This window comes from Corvus kubaryi, unplaced genomic scaffold (assembly GCF_017639235.1).
Source record: "Corvus kubaryi isolate FWS band 111438036 unplaced genomic scaffold, C.kubaryi_AGA036_p1.0 66, whole genome shotgun sequence".
NCBI classification, from domain to species: Eukaryota; Metazoa; Chordata; class Aves; order Passeriformes; family Corvidae; genus Corvus; species Corvus kubaryi.
The window spans coordinates 15,512,830-15,538,592 of record NW_024582054.1 but is presented as its reverse complement, the minus strand read 5'-3'; the positions used below and the strand labels follow the sequence as shown (position 1 = coordinate 15,538,592).

Here is a 25,763-nt window from a genome sequence, read left to right as displayed (position 1 = left end):
CAAACTTCCCATTCCATTGCTTACATTATGCTTCCTAGCACACCAAGGAAGTGTTAGAGAAGACAACCTTGCTGTCAGCCTGTCACACAATAGCTGCTTTTACTTTACATGTCTTGCATACTTCAGAGACTCTACTAAGGACCTCTGCAACCTGGAAACATGTGCTATGCAAGTTATATATGGCAACCTGCAGCTTAGATGATAGCAAACTTGTAGTTTAGATGCTAAGAACTGTCTAAGCACTTAACCACTTACCCTGGTCTAGTGGTTTGGCAAAAAGGCCAAATTCATCCCTAACTGAGAGCAAAGAATTCTAACTGCCTTCAGTGAGTTACATCTGTTAACACTGGAATTTAACTCACTTCTGCATACTTGCATGTGGGTGACTCTATGCCTGGTGTAGGAGGATGTTTTAAGTGACAAGTAAAGGCAGCACAAAGCTAGATTCATTCTTTGAAAATTCTACCCAAGAAGAAAGTAAGTTTTCTATTAACACAGGTGTTTGTTCACAAAGATGGGTTGGACACAAGAACATCTCTGGGAATGGCTAGAATGGCATTAACATAAATACAAAGCAGGAAAGGAGGCGATGAGAATCAAGGTCTTCAGCCTCACAGAAGTCAGCATGAACACAACTTCCACAAACTGGAACACAATTATTATGAGGCAGTATTTGCTTGGGAAAAGTGTTTTGTGCTGTGGACAATGAGAGTTGTTGACAGCAGACACCTTTCAACCCCATTGCCCATCTTGCTCTGAAGGAGAAGGCACACAGACACTGCAGAAGTGGGCAGTGCTGGAAAGTTTCTGTTTGGTAAGGACAGAGGCTGAGCTGGAGGAGAATCACTAAAAAATGGAGGGGAGAGTTCACACAGTCACATCCTCACCTGCCTCAGGGACCTGCAGAAGCCATAAGTCTCCAGAGCTGTCAGTCTGACAAATTTAGCCAGCACAAAAAACAAGTCACTTAGAAAACAAAAGGGATCAATTAAAAGAAAACCCACAAGTTGGAGAGAAATATGAGCTTTCAGTGTCCAGTGGAAACCAAGCCTGTTCCCTGCAGCTGCCTGAGTGGAGCATGTTGGCTACACTGCTATAAACACAAATAAAATCAAGTCAAAACCAGAGGGAAGATAATTCTTTTTAATCGTTAACAGCTTGGCCGAGGAAAATGGAAGGGGGGCAAAGGAGGTGTTAGGAGAGGTGTAAAATGAACAAAAAAATTGAACACAGAATCCAATTGCCCAAATAATTTGTCTTCCCAATAATCACAATATTGGCTAAGCTCATGGTGGTTTTGGGGGGTCCTGAAAAATTAATTGGGAAAATATTACGTAGTTCTCATTCATTTACCTTTCTTCTCTGTGCTCCCTAGTGGATCCACTAAAATAGCCCATGATTTATGGAGAATAGAGTGAGAGAAAGGTAAGAGAGAAAGTGATGACCCAAGCCTGGAATTACTGATGAGATGGGAATAAGAATATCATAATGTGTGTAAATTAGCCACTGATGTGCTTCCAGCAGCTCACAGCTTCCTGAACCATTTACTACCACCATGGCAAAATTCAGTACTCCATCAGACAGCTCTGTGCTCAGCCTGAGCTGAGAAGGGAGACAAGCCCAGCATAGCAGCAACCATCCACAGAGACCCCAATGCAGCAGGGCTCTCACACCAGCTTTTAATTCTCCTGGGCAGGGTAGATCGCATCATCTGCATCAAAACCAGCCCTCAGTCTTACACTCTTCTCTCCCTGTTTTAGAAGACCAACTCTTTGATAAGCAGTGAAAGATGCTGTAAATCACAGCAGCAGGTGTGAACACTATAGATAACCTGAGATGCGTATGTCCATGCACAGTTCAAACTCCTGTCTGAGAAGCCTGTCAATCTCTCCCAATCCCACGGTGCTGAAACCCTGTTTACACAGACAAATATCAGCTTCCGTGGGTCACTTCAGTCCTTAGGATATTTCAAAGGTACAATAATGGGAGTAGGCTACCTCTGTGGTGCAAATATCTTTAACGATACAAATTCATTAGGGCAGGACAAAAGGCATAGTAAACAAGGGAAACCAGACAGAAACGGTTAAACAGGAAGAGCACTGTTGACTGAGGGAAGCCAAGACAATTCCTCTTTCTGTTTTGATTGAGAGAAGCCAAGGTAATCCCTTTCTAGCTGTTTTGAAAGAAGACAGTGCCAGCTCTGTTTCAGAAGAGGAAGACAATGCAAAACCCATGAAATATAGGTGTCATTACTGGGTGCTTCACTACCTTTTAGACACTGCAGCTCAGATTTTGGGAAGGCTGCCCACACCCAGCCACTAGCAGGCTAGGGCCATCTGTGACTCCCTCAGAGCTCTGTCAGTGCACGTCAGTCCTGACTCATGGCGCTTCCCATTACTCCAGTTTCGTGTGTCACACAGTTAAGTCTGTGAGAGCAAATCTTACCACAGTAGCAGAGTCTTCAAGAAAAGCTCAGAAGACTCAGTGCCCTTTATAGCAGGAGGCAGGATCTGAATCCCAACCTTGAGAGAGTAAATCCTGACATACCAATTCTGTGCCTCACCCATTCCCACAATGATCCTCCAAGACACACTGAGAATGAATAATTTTCTGCTCTTACCATTTTATTTTTAGCATAAATACTACCCTAGCAGCCTCATACAGCACACTGCTACCATAGCAATACATTACAGTTTGGAACAAAAACTACAGAATCCCAGAGTATTGTCTTACGTATTTTATCGCTGAGAAATCTCATTGTCATGGCATGACAACATCTTACAAAAAAAGGGACTTCATGACGGACAGCCGCAAGCAAGTTATCTCAGCTGCACTTCCAACAGCTTGTACCGCCTCCCTGGCCCACCTGAGAGCTGCAACAGCGAGGAACCTGCACACTGAACAGACGGCTCGGCATCTCACACACGCCAAACCCACTGTAGGAAACGCACCCACTTGCACTGTTGAAACGTCCCACTCACAGGGTTGACAGAGCTCCCCAGCCGGGGAAGGGAGGCAGCCCCGTGGCAGTGCCACGGGCGAGTGCTGCCTGACCACTGCACACTTTCCTAAACTTGACAGCAGACTATTAATGCCAGGTCAGAGCCATCTGCTCAGCAGCCCAGGGAGGGGTGTCTCGCCCTTGCTTTGAAGTGGCTCTCAACCACTTATCAGCTGTATGTGGAGAGTGAGTGACATTATCTAATTGCCAACTAATTTCCATAATTACTGACTGGCACACTCTGTATGCAGGGTTAATATCTTTGCAAATGTCTCGAAACACACCTGCTTAGGAAAGAGGGTGGGAAGCTGTTGCTCTGCAGCTTATTTACCCAACTGCACAGAAAGGTTGCAGAAGATGGGTTTGTCACTCCGTGTCCTCCCTCCTCCACTGCCTCCCTCTCTGGCTGCTAATTGCTTGCGGATGGACTTACTTGTATTTGAAAGTGTAATTTTCAGCAGAAAGAAGAACAGAGATTAATTCAGACAGGCTGGCTTCCCTTGCAAACCCCTTCCACAGCACCCCAGTGCAAGACTGTGTAAGTCCTGTTATTCCACTTCAGGATGCTGTTCAAAATCCCACTGACACACTGATGGGAAAGGTTTACAGTCCAGCCAGTCTGACATCCTCTTCCGCAACCAGAACCATTCACTATGCCACACTTTGTGCAGGAGGAAAAATATATATTGGTCACCTAAGATCCATGTGAACTCACTTTTGCCCCTCCCTTCACAGTAAAACAAGCAAAATCCAATTGTTTTCTTTATTCCCCAGGCCCTAACAAAGCAGCAGAGTTTTCGGAAGGAGTAAACAGAATCCTAATTTGGCTCTGCATCCATGTGTCTCCCTGCAATTGGCCCAAAGCACAGCAATCAAATCATTGCAGCTCTACGACATATGCTGCTCAAAACGATACAGTAACATTTACCCTCAATAACTGACATTAAAAGTCAAGCTTGCTAGCAGAGAGAAATGGGGAATTAATAGTATTTATTCACTCATCCAGTTCTGAACAGTGGGCTCCTTTTGGCTAAAGCTTTTAAATCTTTCTGCCTGGTCTATCCCCAGATGAATTGTGGCTAAAGACAAAGGGTCAAAGAAAAACAAACAAAAAAAAAATAAAATAACCCTTCCAATAAAAAATGCAGATGTGAAAACTGTGAGTTGCTACAGTCACTATGGATAAAAGGAACACAGAAATCCTCCCATCACACAACATCCTCAGCAAGGATGCATGGAGAGATGTTTACAGAAAACTGAGAGGGGACATGGAGGGTTTGAAATTCATGAGACTAGAGAAAACCACAGGGGCTAATTTAGTTTTTAATTCCTCTCGCAGCATTTGCATCTCAGTAATAAATCTGGACACTTCCTCATACCCTTGCTGGGATGGAGAGGACTCTGGGATGGTGCCAAGGAAGCCGAGCTGAAAGAACTAGGATGAAGGTAGAGACAGAGAGCTTCTATCTTCATACAGTTCTATGATTGTCTTACCAAGGGAGATTTCAGTGGCACCACACAGCTCAGAGGGATCACCAGTAAGGCGAGATGGTCTCTGCTAAGTGAAGAAGCTGGAAGTGCAATCGAAAATGGGGGCTTTGACTTGCAAAGAGCTGAACACACCTAGGTTCTGCTGAAGTTGGCAGAACTTCATGGGATGCAGCATCTTACATTACTGGCTGACTGGCTGCAAGGAGAAAAGCAGTGATATTTCAGGCTTTATCTTGGATGTAGAGATCCATCCATATGAAGACCAGCATCTTAAAATTAGGAATTGAGAGTGACACGGAGCTGTTGACCTCTTCTGCATGGTTTCCAGGGATATAGTATTCATGTCGGTCTCTCACATCACTGTGAAACCACACGTGCTTTTGGCCTACTCCAAACCTAAGTAGAAGACATATTCTTCTGTTCTCTGGTTCTTCACATTACTGATATATCTTGCAGGCTTAACTTTTCCATTCTTGAAAACAGATATGGAGTTACTTAATTCTTATCTAAATTCAGCACTGAGCTCCCTAGGAGTCAGTTGCAAAAAAACTGTATCAAGCAAAAAGCAAGGAAAGGGGGTATGAAAAGGGGGTATGGGGGGTTGCGATTCAAGGGTATCCTCTCAAAGGAAAAAAAAAGCCCAGACTATAAAGCTAGAATTAGTTTGTCTTTGCTTCCCTGTAGTGGATTAGTATATACACATGCACATGCCTTCACCATCAATTGTATAGGTGAGTGGTTGCTGGTTTCCTGGTACCTGGGCATGTGATTTGCAGTCAGTTTAAGCCCACTGCCCTTCTTCTCCCCATTCTGAGTTCTCCCCCAGGGAAGGCAAGAATGACTGCGTATGACAAGGCTAACCTTGGAGCTCACCTCCAGAAACACTGTGTAATACCCAAACTAGGCACCTAGGTAGGGGAGAGCTGAATTCACCCGCACTAGCAAGACACACAATTGAAATGCCACCAGCAGCTTCAGAAGGGATATCAGAAAACTACTAAAGTGCTTAGTTCAATAAACAGCATAAGACCATGGCAGCACAGCCTCACTTCAGACCTATCAGGCTAGAAAGTCATCTGACTGCTGGGAGAGTTACCATTTTATCATAATCACCCTTCACAGTTTTACCTCCTGGGCATATTTTAAAAACTTAACTCAGAACCAGAGCTCTTCAAATCTACACCGGAAAAAGAAGGGTTAAAAAAGCCACAAGGGACATCGTGACTCCCTTCTTAAACACTCTCACCACCCCACAGAGGAGGCCATCTAGTCCATGAGAGTGACCTTTAACTAGTCTACCTAGCCAGGGCTCAGCATGAATGCAATTTAAAGACCATTTCAGCTCTCCAGCTTTCTTAACACAAAGAAGAAAAATCAAAACGCAAGCACAATGGAAAAGAAAGAGAGAGAGAGGGAAAATAACCCTGCAGAGCAATCATGTCTGGGGCTGCTCTGATGGCTTTCTGTTCTCTTCCAGGACATAGAAATGACTCCCAGTGTGTTAATTACTCCCATTACCACAAACTCTCCACTAACAAGGAGTAGCTAAAAGGAAGCGTTGGCAGCAGCTGAGCAGTTATTGCTCTGTACTGCCACGCAGGAGAAACCAGACTCCCCCATCTCTGAGCTGGTACTAACCAGGAGAGCGATTTCTGCAAAACTCAACAGCCTTTATTGTAATTCCCATGGCAGCTGCACTGGGAACACTGGCCTTGCCTCAATTCCACCAGCGTTAAAAGAGAACAAAGAATACCTGCTTTTCTAAAGACTTTGAAGCTCAACAGTTGGAGAGCTCTGAATCATTATCATTTCTTTTACTCCTTCTGTAGATGGTCTGTCTCCATCCCCCGCATCCTCTCCTTTTTGCCATCAAAAAAGCTTGGACAGATCTGTAGCATTGTTTATTCTACCAGATCCTAATGCACCAAATGCAGTCAGTAGCTACACACACCTCAGCAGGGAATGTTAGCAGGGAATTTGGTGAGTTCACAGTGCTGGCATTATTGATAAAGGCAAAACTTCTTCCAGAAGTACACAGTATTTCTATTTTCTTTTAATAAAAATCAAGTCTTTTGAAAACATGCTTATCATTACCAAAAACTGAAGTTTGGGCATGTCACTGATGCCTGAAAATAAGGCTGCTTCTGAAAAGATTTGACTAACAGTGCAGAATGGGCTTACTTTTTGCCCCAAAATGTATTTGATACTACAGACACTATTAGACAGTCCTCAGAGGGAAGACACAACTGGATTGTGGCGGGGACTCCTGACTTTGAAGCAAGAGGAAAAAAGTCACTAGTGCACTGCTTTGCCAGCTACCTAACTCTAGAAGAAGGTACAAAGCACAAAATCAACAACAAAATAAAACTAATGGCTGGCACACTAAGTAATACCACCTTGCTCTTCCTAGCTGTCTGTCTATCCATCTGCTTCTTCTTTTCATATGCATTTTAAGTTCTTCAGGAGCAAGAACATTTTCTGTCTGACAGAATCTAGCACAACATAGTCAAGAGCTGAGCTATGAGGCACTACACATGTACACATTAATAACTGTGATTTTATGTACTTGAGCTAGCACTAAAATGCCTTTATATTCCAGCTGTTGTATAACACTTCCTTAAAAAAAAATTAAAAAAGAAGAAAAGCTTAAAAGGACCATCAGAATGACTACAAAAAGAACTAATTTTTAACTCGCTTTTTCTTTCATTTACAGATCACAGTCATTTCTCACTTTCTTTAACATATTTTGTACTCCTGGGCCTGATTTCCAGTAAGTCAGAGAAGTTTGCATGTTCTTAAATGTTGTGATAGTATATTATGAAGACAGGACAGGAGGCAGAAGCAATCAAATTTGCTATTGTACTAAAAACATAACATGTATAGAGGGGGACATTGCACCTGGCCAGACTTCCCTGTCATTAGTATGGCCCAGTAATTAATTTAGATCATTCTCTGTAGTCTGCTGGCTCAGGGGAAGATAAGCACCATCGACTTAAAAAGGAAATAAAGGGCCCATGGACATCTTGAAATCTACAGTGGATTTTCCCATTATGTAACATGTTAGCACGCTCTCTGTTTTATTGCAACTTTGGAATCTCATGTGAAAATGTGTGCTCAGCTCCCCACAAATCAAACACGAACACCTAAACGTAGCAAACAGGTGCAAGAAGCTGTCCAGAGTGCTGGCAATGCTCTCAGTTCCTAAGCTCTTTAAACAGCTGAGGTTCCATTTACAGACCAAATGCCTTTCAGCAAACCCAGTTAAACACTGGAATTGAAGTGTGGGTGATCCCTTTCACCCAACTCTCACAGTGATTGATGCTGACCAATCCAGGGAGCTGACACTGGTGCCCTGGTAAGTGCTCCAGAAGTCTACAGCCACTGTGAGATTAGATGTCTGCTTTCTGAACCACATTCCTCTCTTACCACTAGCTCCAGAAACATGTTGCTTTTCGTGGGTGTACACACAACAGCAGACTGGGAATCCCCTGCCATGGGAAATCAATGCATTCTTCCAGCTATCTGTTGTTTTCATCCTCTGATACACAAATTCCTGCCAAAATTCATTCCACCTCATTCCTCTCCCCACTTTTACCTAAGGGTAATTGGGGCAACATGATGAGAAGCTATGCATAGATAGGTTTCTCAGGTCTAGCATGCTGGGGAAGTGGAAATCTTTGCCAAGACTGGTTGCAAAAATCTTTAAGTGTCACTGTCTTGGCTGGAAAAGGATAACACTTTAAATAGCTGAGGATATTGAAAACTTTCCAGATCATCAAGGAAATGACTTGTAGCTTTGCATGATAGGGGTCAGTTTCTAAACTGACTAGCAATTACGGGACAGGTAAGAATGACACTAAACACACTCTGCTTGCAAGGAGTCACTGCAGCCCGCCTGTGCCTGCAGCACTGCATGGTGATCTGTCAGGGTGCACCAAGCAATCCTCCACCTAACCCAGACTGCCTGCGGGCAAGGCTGGAATAACAAACCTGTCACTCTGCCACTGGAGTGGCCTCACAGCTAAGGACTAAAACAGCACTGTAAAGGCTACCTAGGCTCCAGAGCCCTAGGGACCCTCAAAGCAAAAATACAATGCTTTTGGCACAATGTATTTTGAAAGGAAGGCTGTGGAACAGACAGTTTCAGGCTTAAGAGTCCTATGAGCCCAGACAGTGGGACAAGATACTCACAGAACAGGGTTTTCATTTTTGGTTTTTAATTCATTTTTGTGTTTCACACTGTTTTGCCCTACAAGTTTTCTCTTTAGCTGTCTTTTCCTCAGAAACTTCCTGCTGTGAAATGAAGAATCAAACATTAAGATGTGTAAAACAAAAGGGTTTTTACAAAATTCAAGTATAAAGGATTCATCTTCTTATTTCAGTGGAACCACCTAATGACGAGGAAATTTTATTTCCTGGAGTAAGCAACACACAAGAAGCCAAAAAGGCAGGGGATGCATGCACGTAGCAAAGTGCAAGAGGAATCATCGTACACACAGAGTGACAGAGGCAGACAGTCGCTAAAACAAGAAGTCCAGAGGCTGGACAATCCTGGGCTCTCAAAAGTACTTGGGCATGACTGCAGAAAGGTGGAAGAGCACAGCTGCATTTTATTTTAAAATTAACTTCGATAAAAACACTAGGAGATAGTGTAACAGAGAATAACCCTTTGACACCTGAGAAACAGACCAGGGGCACTGCACAGCACTCTTCTATTCTCTCTCTATATTAAAGCCCCAAATGCAGGAGTGTACCAGGGCAACGGACCCAGGAAGCAAAGTCTATCAGCCAACTTAACACTTCAAGTGAGCTCAGGGAAAGAAAAAGCTAACTAGCAGCACTATGGAAATGAATGCCTTTAGAAATTATTTCAAATTTTCTAATGGAGCATTTTAACACCACTGGAGAAGACATGTCTCTTTATTTAATCATTAGTTGCTACATATTGATAAATCAATCACACTTGGTAGATTTAGAAAGACTTAAAATATATATATTCAGCTGCAAATGTTCCTTTAAAAGTCAGATGGTATTTTAAAGAGCTTCCAGCCTTGGGACTCACAGTGCAGTGCCCTGGAAGACAATTGACATTCTGAGTGACTGGACTGCGAATTCAAAATCCCAACTCAACCTGCTCAAGCCAGGATACAAACTCACATACTTTAAAAATAGAAAAGAAAGAAAAAGACAAAGAAAAAAAGAGCAAGGAAAATACTTGAATTCCTGCAACTCCACAGGCCAGAGTCTCTGAGGTTGTAGATGCAATAGGGGCTCTGGGAATATATCTATACTGTACTCCATATCTGGATGGGACGTATTTTCTGCTTTGCCATACTAAATATGAATCTCTGTATGGTTAGCAATACAGCTGACAAAGGATAATTGTTTGTTATGAAAGCCATTAATGAAAATCAAAAGAACATTTATTATATTGAGGTGCTTTAATTGATTTTTCTATTTTTAATTTAAAAAATGAAACATTCTAATTTACCTGGCTTTGGATATAGTAACTTCCAGTCATTATTTGCAGTTTATTTTTATTTCTTCTGGGAAAGGAGTATAGAATAGGGAAGGAATATAGAAGTGGGAAAACTGAGACTGCTATATAAATAGCTTCATTCCTAGCAACTGCATAACTTTTCATTTCAAATCAATTTTAAATGTATTACCCTCCCTCTCAACAAAAAAAAAATCTGAACATTCTGAATAATACATCCTTTCTGCTAACATTGTTTTCACAGTCTGAAAAGCCATTATTTTGACAAAAACATTATGAGCAGTTCTTGCTAACAGCACCCACTTTTTCCCTTTCATACCAAGCCCTGCACTCAGCTCAGCATGTGTCTGGGAAGTTCTGCATAGCTCCGGAGATCAGTGATGAGGCAGGGATGGGTCTCGCTCCTTTTTGGCACCAATTTTCACCTCCTTGTTCCACATACAGCTTTTGCTAGCTGGTGGCAAACTGGAAGCCAATGAGAGAAATGCAGCAGGAATAGCCCCAGTTTCTAAATTAAATACCAAAAACCCCCTCACAATGATTTTTATGCTGTCCACTGATAAGGCAAGCAAGGAAAGAAAAAACAGTACAACTCCTCCTTACACCTAAGGAGACTCTCTGCCTAGGACGTAGCTAAAGCATGTGGGTGGGAAAAAAAAAATCACTAGTGAGAGCACTCATTCCTGGGTAGACTGAGCACTCCAGTCTCCCACCCCACACCTGTCAAGAGTACAAAAATAAGTCTGGAAGAAACAGGGAGAAGCTTTTCTAATCAACACTTATATGGAAGATACCTGAAGTGCTCCTAATAACCTGGCAGAACTTCTGCTTCCAAATTACGTTGAGTAACTGAGATTTAGAAGTAACTAATGAAAATGATCACTTGATACCACAGGCAACAGATGGTTCCTGCAACCTGCCAGTTGCCAGATTCTAGGCCAAACCTCTCCCTCATGTAACCATCACACATTAATTTAACTCATTTTATCTATAGCACCTAGGTTTTGGCTGCCAGTATTTTGCTGCACAGTAGTAAGATTCATGCAATGAACTTCATGTTCTAGCAGTCAGAGTACATGCAAGAGTCAAAATAAGGAGGCTCATGAGCTGTTGGCCTTAGGCAAAGTGCTCTTTCAGGGGATATAGCTAGGACTACAGCAGCCACATTGTGAAGTTTAATTAGTCATCGTGAAGTGCTCAAACCACTCAAAAGGCAAGCTAACAGAAGAACAATCTATCTTCTTTTATGACATTAACAGTCTGCTCTCAAATTAAGCAAGGGAAGATGTATCTATAAAACACAGCATATTTTCTTCTCTTATTCCTGATGGCTCAGTCCCAAAGAGACACAGGTTTACTCAGCAGGCAGGGAGAAAGACAGGGCAATGGTGGGGGAGTGGGGAAGCCTTCACCTGCCTCAAGTCCTGACCTACCTCCAGCTGCCCTCTCACTCCACCTGCACCAGACAGCTTTTGCAGAGCACAAGAGCTCAGTCATGGAGAGTTAACATGGTCTGCACCTCCCTGGGGGCTGCCATGCCCAGCCATACGATACCTCCCTCCTGTGATACAGCACAGGAAACTGGGGCACTCACCTTCCCCATTTAAACACAAATCAAATGAATCTGTACAATGGCTGCTCTGTGTTTTAAATGGGAGTCAGGGACCACAGTTTATGTACTGCTCAGTCAGGAGAACTGCAACCCCTCTTTTCCCCCCAAAACTCCCTAAGGGAGAAGTCATGTCTGGGGTTCCAAAAACAGGCAGTCAACATTTAACTCCATTGTTACCAGTGGTCATCTAAACTATCTGAAAGGCTCAGAGGAAGAGAAAGACATAAATCCAGGCAGGCTGCTTGTATGCAGCATTGCTCAGTGCTAAGGATCAGCTAAGTACAACTATTTCAACTTGCTTCCTCCACTTTTCTGGGGCTTTTAAAAGGCAAAAATTAAGCAAGTTAAAAAGACATTCATCTAACAGGAGAAAGTCCCTCTATGCATTTAATTAAGATCTAAATAAAGGGAAAAATCTACAAAGTCTGTGTTGTGAAAAAATACGAGGTTTTAGATTCACTTAATTATGAACATCATTTAAAAAAATGAAAAGCTGCTTTCAAAGCAGCTGGTTTTCAAACATGTGCAATGTACACTACAGCAAAAAGTAAAAGTGTCTCCATAGTTCACAGGAAAGGGAAGACATACATCATTGTAAGCTGCTTTTACAGAATCCCTAATGTAGAACTTCCTACAGAATTAAATGAAAAGGGAAGAGGATATGAAAAACCCATGAGTCTACTGTGGTCTTCCGATTACCTCACAAATACAGGCTAGAAGTAGTCACCTCTTAAAAAATACATGTCAATAAAGGTGTACAGTTACTCTGCAGCACTGAGCCAGTCTGTTGTCTTGGACTACAGCTCACTCTTGGCTTTCTGTCAGATGACTCCCAAGAGAATCCTTTACAGCTTCACTACAGCAAACACTGCTTGTCCAGAGCTACAGAATTAGAGGCATTCAAAGTATATCTCCTAAAATATCTATTCCCAATAGCTTTTTCTGACTAGTGGGAGAGATTAAGATTGCAACTGTACCAAACTACACCTGCCATTCACTACACAACTAGTTGATTTTAAGCCACAGGACTGCAGGCTGTTTCATGATGATGAAAATAAAGTCTGAGGTAACAATACCGTAGAGACAGGAATGCATGATTGAGCAGAGGAGGAAGGCAATAGTAGTGTTCAGTAGAATATTTGCTATTTAGGTAGGTAATGGCAATAAAGTCAGAAAAAATTATTTAAGCAGCACTGCTGGGGAAAAAAAAATAAAAGGACAACCCAGTGATTCAATTGATTTCACAGACTTCAAGAACAAACTTCCCTTAATCTTCACACCCATAATAGCTAAGAATCCCAAAACCCACAGGGATATCTTCCTCTTTAGACATTCATCCCCAACAGACTCTGCAACACTAGGCTGAGAAAATTCTGCAGTTGAAGGTTTTTCCTATGACCAGCTAGACATCAGTGCCTTTAGCCACCCCATCCAGTGCACATCCTCATTCAGTACTTTCACAATCAAAACACAAGACCCTAGACATTGAAATCAGCCTGTCTTGCAATAACTTTGCATGAAGAGGTACTAGTGTGTGCTTCCTCCTTTCCTCCTCACCAGAATCTTGCTTCAGTGCTATCTCCTACTGCCCACTGCCAGACTGGAAGCCTACCTCCTGGTCAGTCATTTTACATCCTGCTTCTCAACACCTAAACACACATTCAGTTTTAGCCAAGCCATCCACCTCCTCTCCACTCAGTCCTGGCTATAACCCAAGAACTGGAGGCCACATCCCCCTTCTCCAGACCACTGTGGCTTTTACAGCACTCCCCGCCCTAGCCCTCTTCTCATAAGCTGAGGAGCCCCAGCCACTCCATGTCTCTTCACAATGAAACCACTTGGAGTGTGGTGAATGTTTTCCATGCTTCTAGGTGGGGTCACCAGAACTGCATGAAGCCAGAAGCTATATCATATTGAGTTGTGATATTGATGGGGTTTATAATGCAAAAAGGAAAGCAAATTAATTTAGGAATAGGAGATGATAAAAAAAATAAACACCAAGGTACCTCAGTACTGAGTACCAAGGTACACTCAGTTTACTCTGAAGTTCCTGCTAACCTGGATTCTCCTCTGGTCCTTTTGTAGCTTATATCTTGGAAGTGTTCAAGTATATAACACTAAGCAATGTGATTAGAATTGATCCAGTGAGTCTCCTATCCTGCCCCAAAGGAACAATTACACTGTATTGTAAGGACAAAATTAAAGCACTTGATTTTGGACCAGAGATCCACAGGTGAAAAGCCATGCTCCCACCCTTGTACTAAACCTCCCAGCCACAAAATATTTATCCATATTTACTGTATAATAACTGTTGGAATAACACATTTTCCACAGTTATCAAAGAAAACATTCACCAATCTATTCAAGGTAATCATGTGATGATTTTTTTCTATTTTGGGGTAAGAGATTAAGTGAATAAAAGATTTTTCTTTGATCACAAGTTTTCTTAAACTTGCTGAAGGGGAATGGAACTACATTCCACTAGTGAAAGAGATTTTTAGAAAAAATCCAAAGTGCAATATAAAAAAAAGACAGTAGATTTGGGTATGTCAAAGCTGCAGCCTCTCTCAAAGAGGAGGATGGGGGAGGAATGTCAAGAATAGAATAACACAAGGCCTATAGTCTCCTGTAAAACAAGCATTTTTACTGATCGCGCTATTAAACATTTTGTTATTTCAGTGACTACAATATCCCCACCTCATGCTCCTGGGTTCATGTTTTTCCATTATCAAAATCTGTCCGAAATACCAATGACTCAGGAAATAAATTAGTTGATTCCATTTTTAAGAGCTGTGTTTGACTTTAATTACATTGATACTTGCTTGGGAAATCAGACTTCACTCTCAAGAGGGTAAAAAGGGGGAAAAGGAAGGAGAAAAAACAGACATGGAGAGAAAGAAATAGAATGAGAATAGACAATTGTCAGATGAATCAAATTAAAAGTTTCTAACCTCCTATCCCTGAAGTTTCAGCCAATGCTCCTACTTAAGAATATGGGGGAATGAGTTTTTTAATTATTTGTTTTCTTTTATCAGTCATCTATTCAGGAAATTCTGACATCTTCAAGCAGACATGGTTATCAATCATTAGAAAGTGCTTTTATCTGGAGCTTCTCATAAGAAACAGAAGTCTTTCCAAGATGAGCTTAATGCAGACGGATGGTAATTCAAGGAAGAGGGAAGAAGCAAACATGGGAGAAGTCTGTTTACCTTTCCTTCCATGTGGGTTAGTACTTAAGACTGAAAAAACAAAGCATTGCAGTCACAGTGAACAGTCAGGGAAGATTCTGCAGAAGTGGGTAAGAAGTAGTTATAACACAGATTGCGCCATGGAAAATGCTTTTGCTTTTTTCACTTACTCCTTTCATCTTTTATGGCTGAGTTTCTCAGTGACACAACACCATGTTGCCTGTCCAAGCTGCATCCACAAGTGCCAAAACATTTATTCCTAGGTGGCTATTTCACAGCTGCTGATCAGCACTCAGCAGCATGGTTAACCTTCATCTTTCATTCCTTTCTCACTCTCCTGCACTCCCATCTTCCTCCCAGCCTTTCTTTCCTTCACTCTTACCCCTTCTCATTCCATTTTAATCAAGGTTCTTTCCTAATTAAAACAAACAAATATGTGGAAGCAATTAACGTCTTGAAGGAAGCAGATGGTGGAATAGTGCCATTTCGTTATTGCATTAAGCCTTAACTTGCTATCTCTTCAAACTTTGTGCACTTTAATTAAGCGCTGTTACAGGCAAGTTCAATGGGCTCTAGAGCAGAGTTTATCCAATTAGCTCCTGAAAAGCTGATGGCGCATGGTGGCAGGCTGAGCACGCTGTGCTGTATGCAGCTGGGAAAGGCAACCCCGAGGCCAAAAGGGACTAAGAACTTCCTTTACACATGCAGCAGGCAGGAAAGGGAGTGAGAGAGAACCAAATGTTGGTGATGAAGCAGAAATGTAAACTAGCTCTGCCCTACCATGTTCAGGTGGAAGTTTTTCAGTGCCCATGTCAAAGCACTCAATGACCATGAATTCTATGTGCACACATTTTAAGGGGCCATGGTGACTTTCAGTGCCTATGCCATCTTCCCAGAGACATGGAAGGGGTGAAGAAGATCTCAAGCACTTGTCTGAAAAACTATCTATAGCTTTCAGGTCTATTTATTGCCCTCCCATCTTCAGCATCAGCACCACTCCAATCCTTGGCTTCCATTATACCCCCAGATACAATGGACTAATGAGGAAGTGGCAGTTAAGGATCTTGAATTGCCTAGAAAAATACACTCGGAAACAGAGAGATTCTTTTTTTCCCCTTGCATTTCTGTTTGCAGTCAGCCTGACACTGCTGAGCAGAGGCTTTTGCAGATAAAGAAAGGATCAAAGAGCAGTCATGTCAGCCAGGTTCATCCTCTCACTGTGCTCCACAGACACATGCCAGAAATGTGGACAGTCAAAAGATGAAGTGACCCAATCTACCTCCACCCTACCACATTCTGGCAGATGATACATTTCTATTCAACACTGAAGACAAGTGTCTCCAAATCCTACTTGCAAATATTTAAGGAAAAACACCCAGTGTGACTCAGAGGGAATCAGCCCTATAGATTCCAAGCTTCTCTGCACAGAAGCATCTCAATTCTCTACGCCCATATAAGGAAAAATATACTACACCAATTTTATAGCTAGAATGCAAGATAGACAATTTTTGTGATTCCCAGTGTCATACAGGGACCATGTGGAAGAAACACTTTCCTGTGTCTGTCAACCACAAAGATCACCATTTTTTGTATAACCAAGGTTGGAATATGACTTAAGGAGGATTCACAAATTACAAAGCCAAAGACCATCCCTGGGGGTCACCTACTCTGAGAACTTCTCTGAATTAATTTCTGTTTGAAGCAGGGCAAAAAAAAAAATCCACTCCTGTCCTAGAGACTTCTGTTAATGGAGAGTTCATAACAACTCCTGGAACATTTTTTCAGGGCCTAATTATCATAGTTGTTAAAAATGGGCACCTTATTTCTAGTCAAAATTAATCTATTTCAGCTTCTAACCACTTGGTCGTGGTATATACACCTTTATCTGCTCAAATGGAAAACCCTCTAGTGTAACAGGCCCTCTTCTTCTTAGGATAAAAGACAATATGCAACATTTGCTAAGGGGGTGAGGCACATATCATAGCGTCCTGGCACCTCTTCATTCATCACAGTTTCAAACTCAAACAAGGAAACCATCACAGTATCAAGAAATGCAACCACAGCACGCTATAACTAATGATTTTTTCCTTGCAGACCCTTTCTTTTACAATTGTGCCATATACAGTGCAAATGTATTTATTATTTAATCATGTAAAATTCAGAGATTATGGACACCCAGTTCCCATCATGACCATGATATAGCCCCAAGTACAGATGTAAGATCTTGTGTTTTCCTGTGGATTTTATCTTAATTGTGGCTTAAACACATCACATGGAAAAGAGAGGTTTGATAGTGTTATAGAAACAGAAATTCTCGATTTCCAAACTTTGGGTACTTAAACTCTCTGTTATATTATCTCACTATATGGTGATATGCAAACACAATAGGGCTACAGAATTAGAGGACCATAGAATTGTCTAGTTTGGAAAAGCACTCCAAGATCACAGAGTTGAACCATTGACTCAGCATTGCTAAGTCCACCATTAAACCATGTCCCTAAGTGCCACATCCAGTCTCTTATAAATACTTCAAGGGATGATGACTCAACCATTCCAGTTGACAATAATCCACAGCCTTCCCCTCATCCATGAAGCGGGTCACCTTGTCACAGAAGGAGATCAGGTTGGTAAAACAGGACTCTGCCTTTCCTAAATCCCTGCTGGCTGGGCCTGATCCCCTGGTTGTCCTGCACATGCCACATGATGGCACTCAAGATGATCTGCTCCATAATCTTCCCTGGCACCAAGGTCAGGCTGACAGGACTGTAATTTCCTTGGATCCTGCTTCTGGCCCTTCTTGTAGGTGGCCATCATGTTTTCCAATCTCCAGTCAAGTGGAACTTCCCCAGTTAGCCAAGACTGCTTATAAATTATGGAAATCAGCCTGATGAGCACTTCAGCCAGCTCCTTCAGTAGCCTTGGGTGGATCAATCCAGCCCCATAGACTTGTATGTGTCTAAGTGGTGTAGCAGGTCACCAATTTTCCCTTAGATTATGAGAATTTCCATAATATTCATTATCACAATATACATTCTTAATCATCAACAAAATATTTAAATAGTTTAATATGTGTATATAATCTCACATTACAAGTGCATTTATATGTAACCATTTCATTCCTATCTTCATTTAAGGCACACTTAGGTTCATATGTGAAGTGTTACATATAACTATACCATGTTCTCAGGAAGCAGATGTGTTCAGATCCACAAAACATCAAGGAAAGTGTTACCCTCAATTACACTAAAGGAGGACCTATTTTTCACTATATGTATTGTCTATCTGGTTATTAGACCTCATAAATCGATTTGGCCATGGAATTACATTAAGTAGATGCTTAAAATAGATGCATTAATAGGAAGCAGCAGGTATGCTGGCTTCAGAACTAAATTCAGACTGCTGGCTTCTGAATTAAATCTGACTTGTCCAGTTTACATCTTTATCCCCAGCTACAGGGCTGAGGAAATTCCACCAATGCCTCTGGAGCAGAAGTTGAGTCCATGTCACCACAAGGACCAACATCCATCATCCATGCCATGGAAACAGATCCTTTTTCTTTACAGACATCACATGAGCTAACACAGTTTGTGCAGACATTTAAAATGTGCTTAGTCCTAACAGGTGGATCTGCACACAAAGCTGGCAATGAATTGTCTTAGAGCAGCACCCAGAAGTTCTAACACATCACACTGCTTAGACCTGCTCTAAAACTGCACATACTATTCCAATCACCTCTGCTCATGAAGGAGGAAACCAAGTTTTGAGAAAGCCTCTGAGGATGAACAAGACAACTCTGAGCCTATTTCACAAGAAAAGACTGAGACGACATGGCACTTCAAGCCTAACAAGATGAAGGCAAATAGAAATGACTACTGACTATAAATACTTTAAAGACAGGAAAGAAGAGAGATTTATTTAATCCGAAGAATACTGACACCAGAAGAAAGGTGCACAAACTGGCTATAAGAACGAGTACACTGGGAATTAAAATAGTATTTCTAACAATCAGCACAGTGCAGTTCTGAAATGGCCATCCACCCAGAAAGCTGGCAGACATCAAAAAAATACAGGGGATTATTTTCTGTAGAAGATACACATCTGCATGCCATAGGACTCAGAAGGTCCTCTGCAGTCTGTGTTCCTACCCTGATCAAGGTAAATATTGTGAAAAAAACCACAAAAATGCATTGTCTGAGTTCCAAAGAGCCAATAACTATCAGAAAGTATTTAAGACAAGGCTGAAGGATGGTGAGGAAGAGAAACTGTCTCCAGTGTACTGTTCCCAAAAATGTTTCAAGTCTCCAAAATAGCTTCACTATATAAGCATATGCTGTAGCTCATACAGCTTCCATTACACAGGCAATTGGAGTAGATCATCACAATAGCCACTTTTGGCCTTAAAATTCATGGATCACAAGGCAAGGTAAAAATGATAGAACATCAAGAGAAAACCTGAAATTCTACTCACATTTACTCAGCACTTAAAACCTGACAGCTGATTCAGATCTCAAGTATTTTCCCAGCCAGGTGTTGCAGTTTTACCCAGCAGGCAGCTAAACACCCCATGGCTGTTCACTCACTCCCCCCACCATGGGAGGGGTAGATGCTCTAGTGTTAGCCAACCACATGGCTTTTGCTAAAAGTGTGTTCCAGTGTTTGAAGATGCCACCACCCATTACTCTCAGTGTCTTAGTAGTCTTTAACAGTCCATTGTATCATTTGATTTCCCCAGAGGCTGGTGCATGACAGGGAATGTGACTACCAAATCAATGGCAGACTCTTTGGCCCAGGTCTCTATGAGGTTGTTTTGAGAATGAGTCCATTGTCTGACTCAATTCTTTCTGAGGTGTCATGTCACCATAAGACTTGTTTTTCAAGGCACAGAACTGTTTTAGGTGGTAGCATGTGGCACAGGATGTGTTTCCAGCCAACTGGTGGCTGTTTGCACAATTGTAAGGACTTAGTGCTTGCCTTGATGGGTTTCTGAGTGTGAGATACAACCGGTCTGCCAGGCCTCCCCATATTTATATTATGACCATCGTTCACCACACCACAGAGGCTTTAACAACTTGGCCTGCTTGATCACAGCACACGTTTCACATTCATGAATAACCTGTGCAATAGTGTCCATGGTCAAGCCCACCTCTCAATCACAAGCCCACCTATATGTTGCATCTCTTCCTCAGTGACCTGGGGTATCATGGACCCACCAAGCTGGAAATAATTCACCTTTGTGTTGCCAGTCCAGATCTATCTGAGCTACTTCAGTCTTAGCAGTCTGATCCATATGCCTGTTGTTCTGATAGTCTTCACTGGTGACTCTTGAGTCATGAGCATCTACATGATGTACTTTCACAACTAGGTTCTCTCCCCAGGCAGCAACATCTTGCCGCAACCCAGCAACCCAAAGGGGTTTTGTCTGTCCTGTCAGTTTCTCTGCTTCCATTGCTGTAGCACACACCCCCCCCCAAGGTAACCATGAATCAGTACAGAGGTAGAGCACTGGCCACTTTTCTTGTCAGTAATTTTCCTGGAAAGAACCCCTTTTTGTGATTGTTTTTCCTCACAACTCACATACTCTACCTCCTGGGTTGAGGCAGATTTTCTATCCCACTCCTTGATGTGCCTTCTGTGGTCACACAGGTAAAATCACAGGTGGCCCATGGTGTGTTCCCACTGTGTTCTCCACCTTGAGCAGAGGAGCACTTACTCCACATAGCTCAGATACTGGTCCATAGAAGTGACAAGTAGAACATACTGGTTTTTAATTGCTGTGACAGTTTTTCCACAGCTGAGACACAGACCAAATAAGAGGAAGAGAGACTTTCTTAGTATTGCTGGAGTTGACCAGCCAATGCATCCACCATGTGTCCCTCTCCAGTAGTGATCTTTCCAGGTCACTACTACCAATGAGTTGGCACGCAACACGGGGCACTCTGTACAAACTTGCACCGCACAGGTTGTGTACATTTGACTTCGTCTGAATCCTTGGATAACTGATCGTTGTCCAGGTCATTAAAAATCACCTCCAGCACAACTAATTCCCTCAGGTACCAGATACCACTTTCCATAGTTGCCCATTTGCCTGGGTGCCTATGCCTATATACTCCATGGAGGGATACCTTTCCTTCATACAAAGCAGGAGTCACTTTCAGAGGCAGAGGGCTTGTGCCTCTTTTGCAATCACTTTGTCAATGCCTCCTTCCCTAGGAAGGGATCCCAATTGCTTGGCTTTCCTACCCTCTGATTCCAGGCTACTAGCCCCATTATTCCAGCATTGGTGACAATGTGCTCACCTCAACAATGGCTGTGATCTTTTTGCTTATCTCACAGCTTTTTCAGGGATCGGGATCAGATATGTTCTGCCTCTTCCTCCTCCTCTTCTCATGATGGCCCTGCTTTGGAATAGCCTGCCTTGTCCATTTCTTCCTCCTTCCCATTATTGGGGGTTTCTTCCCTTACTACATCAGCTGACTTCTGCATCCAATATTTCTTCTTTTGTATAGGGGCAACTGATACCAGCACAGGTCAGTTCTTTCATTTAGCTGCAGTGCCTGTCACCAGGGTTTGAGTAATCACAGGGTCTGTCATTTTGTCATCAGATCCAGAGACCTTCTCTTCCCCGTGAGGGTACTGAGCAGCACTGAAGTAGGCACGGGCCAGGCCGAAGCATGTTGCACTGATTTGTGTCTCTGGAGTTGCAAGGGTGACAGCACACTTTTTACAGATGTTTAACTAGTTTTTCAGGATTCTACACTCGTTCAGGGGTGAAGTTCCAAAACAGGGGAGGTGTTTGCTGTCCTAGGAACTTCCCCATACTATCCCACACACCCTTTCACTCATAGCTGTCCAGCCCCAGGGCAGATCTCTGAATACTATTCCTAAATAGCTGTTTAATCTTAAACAAGACCTGAAACACATTCAGGACCTATAGCAATAGGAATATGCTGGTTTGAACATCCCAAGGATATTAAAAATTCTCAAGATCTATTGTAAATAGCCTGGAAGAGAGGGAGAAGATGAAGGAGCAGGGGAAAGTGTTCCCCTCTGTCTCCCCCTAGAGACTGGCTCTCTGGGGAGAAAAGGTAGTGTAATTATTAATATTTTCCAAGAGATGGTTCATGAAGTATAGAGATTATGGCAGTGCTGAGTACAAATACCAGATAAGTCACATGACCAGTAATTTTATCATATCATAAGGCAGCGTTACTCAGTATAGCAACATTATAATCTTAAACCAGCCCCCAAAGAGACAGAGGTAACCCAACAGGATATACAGACAGCAAGTAAGGTGTTACACAACACAGCTCAGAAACCAAGAACACCACCTCTGAGAGCAAATAAATCAACATTGTGACCAGTGACTACTAAACTAATATAATGAATGCTTATAATGAATTTGTTTTAACATGGTCTTGTCAGCTCTGTCTTTATTTCAACCCTTAGTACCACACATGGAGCACCAAAAGGACGGTTGTGGTTTAAAACAGCAGGCAGCTAAACACCACACAGCCTTTTGTTCACAACCCCACAGTGGGATGGGGGAGAGAATCACAAAAAAGGTAAAACTCCTGGGTTGAGATAAAGACAGTTCAATAGGACAGAAAAGGAAGGAAGGAAAAAAATAATAATGATGACAAAAGAATATACAAAACAAGTGATGCATATGCAATTGTTCATCACCCACTGGCTGATGCCCAGACAGTCCCCAGGCAGCAGACCAACACCCTGCCAGCCAACTCCACACGGTTTTGTTGTCCAGCATGACACCATCTGGTAAGGAATATCTCTTTGACTAGTTTGGGTCAGCTGCCCTGGCTGCTTCCCCTCACAGTATCTTGTTTACCCCCAGCCTACTCACTTGTGGGGCAGTATAAGAAGCTGCAAAGTCCCTGTCTTAGTGTAAGCACTGCTCAGCAACAACTAAACATGAGTGTGTTTATCAACATTATTCTCATCCTAAATTAAAAACACCTGCACTATGCCAGTGGAAACAAAGACACCAAGAAACACAACCCTGACCTAGGACTCATGCAAAGGTAAACTGTAAACTCCAAAATATCTGATCTGTACCAGGTAAGAGCCCAGAGACACCTTCACAGCACTGGTTTTTGCATTTGTCATCATTTAACATGATCTGGAGAAATGTTGGTCCCTAGATAAAGAATAGAAAACTAGAAGTCAAAGGTGCAAAGTAAATATAGTAAACATAGTTTAGCATTAAGGGGTAAAAAGCACTTATCCTAAGAAAGCATTAACAGACTGTAGTTGCAGTCTTATGGACAACTTTCAAAGAATAACCATGCATAATCATAGTTATGACTTTTAGAAGCCCTTCATAGGAATAGGCAAGGCACAATACCTGCCTCACCCACATTTCACCTCCTGCATTTATGGTCCACCTTACCAACTGCCCTCTGCGTGTTGGTAAGAGTTGTTGGTAAGCGAGTGCTCTGCCCAGAAAGTCTTCGGGGACTCAGCCCCACCCACTCCAGGGACAAAATACGTTGAATCCCTTAAAATACAAGAGTAGAGTGGTAGTTGAGCTTCCTCTAGAAAATGCCCCCAGAGAAGTGCAGTCTCTAATGTGGGCAAAGTGAGCAAAATAATCAGGATGGGCAATGGCCAGAACACATATATGATATTAATTCAGTGCATCATCCTTTTTTAACTCCCAGATGAAATTTAAACCTTCCTTGCCTAGAGGTAACCCAAAAGAGCACAAGAGAGCATGGACTCTTACAGCACAATTTACATGCACACAAGTCCTCTGTGTGGCTGAACAGATGCCAAGTCAATCTGAGAAGAACTCTGAGGATCTTCAGATGAGAGTATCTAAAACCTGCACAAAACAAATATTTATGGTCTACAAATACACACAGGCACATTCCTTCTCCTTCCTCCACAGAGCAGAAACTCCCACTACAAAGTGTCTTGCAACACGTCAGACATACTGACAAAGCAAGCAGAAGTTGTGGTTTTTTCTCTGCCCCACATAGCAAGGCTATGTTCTTTATTCCTGCTCCTCTGATATTTATCCCTCCCTTTCCTCTCCATTTAATGCCTCAAGCCAGAGGCTTGTCTGCTGTCTCTTCATATTGGAAACATGCAAGCTTGTTTGGTTTAAAAGGTCAATCACAGCCTGTTTGTACTAAGTCTCTGATGCAAAAGTCTCTTTGTATAAGCTAGGAAAAATACTGCAGAAGAGAGTGCTGCATGGAGGACTATGATGTGTGGGTAACTGTCAGGGGCATGGACACACAGTTAAGGCACTATGGCTTATGGAGGCAGCACTCATCAGCTGAAGGGCTCATGGGTTTATGTCCTTGGTCAATAGAAAAAAAATCCAATTTAATTCAGCTCATAACAAGAAAGGCTTAAGGCAAATGAGGTTACCTTATATTCATCAAAAGCTAGTAGTGTCCACCAGGATGGTGACTATTGACCAACTGGTGCCTCATATGTTACTCTAAAGCAATTGACTGTGTGTTGCAAAATTTAACTCCTCAGTATCAGGAAAGGGGCTAAACCAACACAACTTCTGTTTTACAGATGCATAAAGCTGTTAAGGTTGACACTATCATGATCAAGGGTCATGATACAGGCCAGGACATTTTAAAGGTGTACTGTGATTAGTTTGAGAGCTTTTTTTTTTTACGCATATAAAAAGCATTAAAAATAAAACACAAAATTTAAAAATTTAAAAATTTATGTCATTGATGGGTTGTTCTACTTAATTTAACGGCAACAATCATCTTTCAAAATAAACTGGCCATAGTGTATGGTGCCTCTACTTAACTCTATCCAGTTTGGCCATTGTCTTGGGGTGACTTTATGATGTTGTACCCCATATCACTGTTCTATGCCCAAAAATTAATTTTGTGCCTTTCTATGCCTTTAAACTGAGCCTGAGAGGAGGGAGAGAAAAAACTGAGCAAACTCTTCAAAGCAGTTTTCGTTTCAAGGACACACAGATATACACACAGACTCCTCTTGCTCTAACAGCAGTGGTGGGAGTGGGAGGAAGCACCCGGCTTGTTTTTTTCAGCCAGCTTTCGGCCAGTTTTTTAGCTCCTTTCCTCTGGAGAGTTGAACTTTGTTTTCCTGGGACTCTGATTTTTCCCTTCTTCTCTGCTGGACTGTTTTCAACATCAGAATACATCGGGAGGACTTTCCACCAAGGCCCCGAGGTGATCCCATGACCCAGCTCCAAGGAGGGGGAGAGAGATCTATGGAAGGACTCTGAAATTTTCCCAGGTTTCTCTCAGCAGAGTGAGAGGTTTTATTATTTACCATTGTTGTCCTTTCCCTGTGTGTTTGTTAAATAAATATTTCATATCTCTTTCACTTTCCTTCGAGGAAAATTTATTTTTTCCTGAACCTGGTGGGGGAGGGCTGGTTGTAACCTGCCTTCTCTCAGAGGATGTATTTCCAAATTTGTCCAAACCAGCACAAATAATTAGTGAACTGTGTGTCATTAAGTTCTCTAGAGGTAACAGAGCAATTCCATGATCAAAACCTGTCCAAAGATAAAACAGTAAATCCTATTCTTCACCTGCTTTGCCAATGGTTGTATTATATAGCTACAAACTATTTAACGCTTATGTAAATCAAAAAAAAAGTTTCAGTTGTTTCCTCTTTCCCTGGCCTGCCTATCATTGCAGCACTATCTTCTATTGTGTTGATAGCTGATGGTACTGCCAAGTCAACTGCATGAGAATAACCTCTTGGTCTGCATCAGATGCTGTGAAGATGAACACTCTCCTCCACCACTGGAGGAGATCCTGAACCCCAAAGCTGAGGACCAGCAGTAAAAAGTAGACTGTGTTCCTTTCATGTCACATGCCCCACAAACTACTTCATGTCCATATTTTTGTGTTCTCTGCGCTGCAGGCCTTGGAATTAATTTCCTCCTTCCTCCTCCCTTCAACTGTCATAATAAAAAGAATCAAGTTCCTTTTCCATTCCCAGGCC

At 42.2% G+C, this 25,763-nt stretch overlaps 1 protein-coding gene across 2 annotated transcripts in view; it reads right to left on the bottom strand.

Moving 5' to 3' along the window:
- The window catches only part of LOC121674008 (neurexin-3-like), a 61,699-nt gene that overhangs the window by 6,088 nt on the left and 29,848 nt on the right, over positions 1–25,763 (bottom strand). The gene's annotated exons all lie outside the window — the stretch shown is intronic.